The sequence below is a fragment of the Sesamum indicum genome, linkage group LG10 (assembly GCF_000512975.1).
Source record: "Sesamum indicum cultivar Zhongzhi No. 13 linkage group LG10, S_indicum_v1.0, whole genome shotgun sequence".
Lineage (NCBI taxonomy): Eukaryota > Viridiplantae > Streptophyta > Magnoliopsida > Lamiales > Pedaliaceae > Sesamum > Sesamum indicum.
In genome coordinates this window covers 8,831,331-8,836,254 of record NC_026154.1, presented here as the reverse complement: position 1 = coordinate 8,836,254, position 4,924 = coordinate 8,831,331, and positions in this window count along the sequence as shown.

Sequence of the window (4,924 nt, the reverse complement as noted above, 5' to 3'; positions counted from 1 at the left end):
GATGTGCCTTGCAGATGATCTCATTTTGTTCTATAAAGCCGAGGAGAACTCTGTCAGGATATTCAAATAAATACTCCAAGAGTTTGTTGATTACATGCTAACTAGACCAAGAGTCACTTGATACTCCCCAGAGCTACATAAGATGTTCAACATCAATTGTGTAGTATTCTGGGGTAGTAATTGCCTAATTACCAATCAAATGAAAGAATTGGTATGACTTGGTAACGTGGGAGAAGCATGAAAATTAAGAAATTTAAAATCGGTATCAAAGAAGTGTTTCTTTTGAAATTCCCGAGCGTTCAGTATTTGTCAAAAACATAATAGCAAAGGTTTTAACATACTGGACATGTTGCTAGAGGATGAAAACGAAAAGGCAAAATTCCAAAATGAAACTCTACGTTTTCTGTTTTTTTAGTCGAGCAGCAACGTGCATTGTTCCCTTTACATTCTCCTGTTCCGTTCACTTTGAGAATTCAAATAGAATTCCTCTAAGTTGTCCACACCACAGAATGGAATGTATAGTTCTTTTTCTATTTCTAAATCGAACAAAGAATAAGAAGAAAAACAATTTCAAATAAATACTATTGTTTAGTACTTATGGATTGTTTAGTGTGCTAACTGGAATCAAATTTAATATAGAAGAAGAAGCAGGATATTTTTTAGAGAGACATAGAGCTAATTTCGTGGCTTATTGAGGTATGTGTGTAGTTTTGTATATTATATATAATTGAATTCAAAATTCAAATTATCAAGTTTACCTCCTAGACAATCTATACACACATGCATATAACCTCCAACCATGATGTAAAAACTACCCTGTATTCCTCATCGTGGCTGGTTATATAGTGTGGAAGAGTTGAAAGTCCTCCTAACTTGCTTCAACCTCTCTTTTATGGGCTTGGACTTTAAGTTGTGGAACTGGTCTTGATTTAATCAAATTAAAATCAAACCCAACCAAGGTCCATTAGGTATTATACCAGAATAATTAATTTAACCTAGTTAAGTTCAAAAAGCCATTTAATCCAATTAAATAAATCTAAACCCAAATATTAATTAATTGATCCAATGAATTAATTAAGCCAAACTTAATAAATTAATTCAATTAATTTAATGGTGTTAAGATCAAACTTAATTAATTCAATTAATTAATTCTTGAGCAATTTATTAAATGGAGTTTTTTAAAATAAATGATCCAATCATTTATATTCTCCTTGAATTAATTTAATTCAATTAAATTAATTCGTTTCTTCTAGAATTAATTTCAAATTAATTCCACCAATTCCATAGTGATTTGTGTGTGACTCTTTAGGTTCACTCTTAGCTAGACTTGAGCTTGTGTCCACAATAATAATTAATTAAATTTAATTTAATTAATAATTTTTAATTAACCATTAATCAGAAATTCCTGTGACCTTGGGTGGCCGTCTAGCAATGGTCCATAGCACTAGAGATTAGATGACTATTGGCATGAACATTTGGAACTTCCTAGTATCATACGAGTACGTTCCTTCGATCGTCCTTCTCCCGTTCTAAGTTTAGGGCATGAAATTGGGAGTCGATTCACCTCCTAAACTAGATATTATGCTCAATAACTCAAGATGCATTTTCTCTATTGATTGACGTAGTAAACCAATCCCTACTCTACTAATCGCTGTGGCCACAGATTCTAAGAGCTCGAACCATCTCAAAGTGCATAGGAGACTCGATTGTCATATACTAATAGGTGACGAACTCTCTCTTGGAACCCATCGTCCTCACTACATATTTTGACTACACTGGACAAGGTTTATAATGATCACTTCTAACATAGGGTCATCTTTTGTCAGATCCAAGATACAACCATATGTGACTGTCATGGTTGCGCAAGTCCAAAAACTAATCGTGTACTATCGAAGTTGGGAATTTTAGTCATACCGATCAAGCCTCCGAGACTTCCATATGACGATTCTCGGAGTCAGTTCAGTAGGTGACAATCTTGTCAACAACCCACTAAAATTGCATAGACGTCCTATGTCTATTGCCAATGAAACACCGAACTCATCTAATGAATGCAATACTTATTACAAGTCTCTATAGGATTCTCGATGCCCAGTCTCGAGGTCCCCGACTTGGACCATGTCAGACCAACCTTCAAAAGTTGCTCATGGCTGCCATCTAATGCGCAACACAACTGCATGGATGATCCAATTGGTCTGTGTGCATTTGTTGTGATATTAAAACATTGTTCAACATAAATAGTAATCACAAAAAATATATAGTGCCACAGATGAATGCTTACTACATTCATCAAGTTAATATCACATTAATAAATATTGCTAAATAGTTTCCAAAACTGTCAACTTATTTGGCTTCTTCATCACCTATTCTAACATCAAATACTTTGGAGTCCCCTTGACTGCATCCAGACTAACAATTTCGAATTGCAAACCACTTTTGATGAGATTGGGCAACATAATTGCTACATGGGGATCACTTGGCTTTTCTTATGCTGCTTGTGTCCAACTAATCAGGTCTGTCTTGAGTGCTATCGTATGTTATTCGTGCCAAGCGTATATATTACCTAAAGGGATTGTTAGGGCTATTGAACATAAGATGAGAAATTAGTTGTGGACAGGCACGGGAAACAGGGGTTGTGCAAAAGTGGCCTAGAGTAAAATTTGTTTGCCATAGGAGCATGTAGGGCTGGGAATTCAAAGTGTGACAGCAATCAATCAGAGCCTAATATACAAGCATTTATGGGAGCTAGTAATAAGAAAATTGGGGTCAGCTTGGGTGCAATGGATTTTGAGATATAGGATCAAGAAGAAAAGCCTTTGGACGGTATCAAACAATCAAGGTTCATGGAGCTGGAAAAAGATACTTAAATTGAAGAATCAAATCTTGAAGTTTGTCGAATACAGGGTTAAAACAGGGGAGGATCTCATGTTATGGCTGCACCCATGACACTCTAAGGGGATGTTAATGCATCGGTACCCTTTGGCTTTAGAAAGCACTATATTACCACATGACACTATGATTGCAGTAGTACTCCAAGATGGCACTTGGAATTGGCCTGCTACAACTAGCTTAGAGATGCAAGAAATCATAGAGGAACTGCCTCAGATTATTAATGGCAGGGATGTAGTCAGGTGGAGGTTCACCAATGGCTGATTTCATCAGCAACAGTCTATTCCTTATTTCATCCTAGAGGGACCAAGGTTACATGGGCATCCCTTTTCAGCAGCTGTTTAGAATTGCAAGGAATGATTTCATTCTATGGTTGCAGTGTTATAGAAACTCACAACGAATAGATAAGGCATGGCTTAATAGTAACTCCAGGGAGTGTATTCTTTGCAATAGGGGAGAGATGGACACACACGATCGCTTATTCTTTATGTGTAAGTTTGCTGGTAGATATCGGAACTGCTTCAGCACCATGTATGTTTTACTTGTCCTGGTAACAATTGGCAACAGGGTATATTAGGGCAAGTCGAAGATGGAGGGGATGCCACCTTCTGAAAGTAACATCAAGGGCAATCTTGGCTTCTCTTGTGTACCACTTATGGATGGAGAGAAATGCTAGGCGATTCCAACAAGAATATAGCACCGCACAAGTGTTGACTAAAAGAGTTATTGACCAGATACGAATTCGCATTATGAGTAATGACTTAAGCCAAATCCTTCAAACAACAGTAGTGTTTAGAATATGGAAGATAGCTTGGAATGTGAAGGTGTCTCATGTATAGTTGGCTCTGTTGTATTTTTCCTTTTATTAATGAAATTTACCTTTTCCCCCACAAAAAAAAAAAAAATAATCACATAATAATCATCCAATAAGCAATACAAATAAATAAGCTAGTAAATTATCTTCTTACTAAATATCCCAACATTAATCATGAAATTATTGAACTCTCTAAATCCCATACAAAAACGTAAAGGAGCCCTAATCATAAACTACACAAAATTATATATATCTGATATTGCTCAACAATCAATTTACGTGAAAATCAATAAGAATAATCAACAAGAATATATGAAAGCTATTTAGTTTATTTGATTGAATAATCCGTGTACAATCACTGATATGTAAAACACGATCTTCGTAATCTAGAGCTCCTAACAGTGAAGAATATTCCTTGAACAATGGATTTGTTGCCAAATGATCACATGCCCCCTTAAGTAAGAAAAGGAGCTTCTTTTTATACTAAGCGATTAAATAAGGTATTTGATGAGCCTTTACTATTACTTCCCTCGTCCCTTTGAATGCGGATATAAATGTAAACTTCGTGATGGGTAAAGTGGTCTTTTCGTAGGTTCCTCTTTAATGTCCTAATCCCTTGGATGTGGCAATTATCCCATACATCATGCTCCAATTCCTTGGTTTAATCTTTGACCTTCCTAAAGATTAAGCTCCTCATTTAAAGGAGGCTTTTTTCCATATCAACTGCCCCCTATTGATATCAATTTGGAAAGTTCTCTAGTTTCGTATATATACTGGTTGTTTGGGACTGTTTGAGGTTTTCATCGTTTGATTTTCTCCAAGTGTCTCTTCTCCTAGTATGTCATTCTCGTTTCAACGTAGTTAATTCTTCAATCATTCTCGAAATGTCTCGAAAAAGTACTCTTTAGTTTTTGAAATTTCGCTTTCGATTTCACTTTTATTTTTTATATCTCATTTCAACAAAGTTCATTCTTCAATCATTCTCGAAATGTCTCGAAAAGGTACTCTTTAGTTTTTGAAATTTCTATTTTGATTTCAATTCTATTTTTTTATCTCGTTCATGGTTTGTTAGAAGTTAAATTCTCATAATTTCTCCAATAGCGTCAATATCTGCTACTAATCCATTGGGTAGGATACGTTTCTCGAACTTGAGGGACAATGACCGTAGCATGCACATGATGACTGTAGCTTGGATTGGTGAAGAATAACTGTGTCATAAGATAC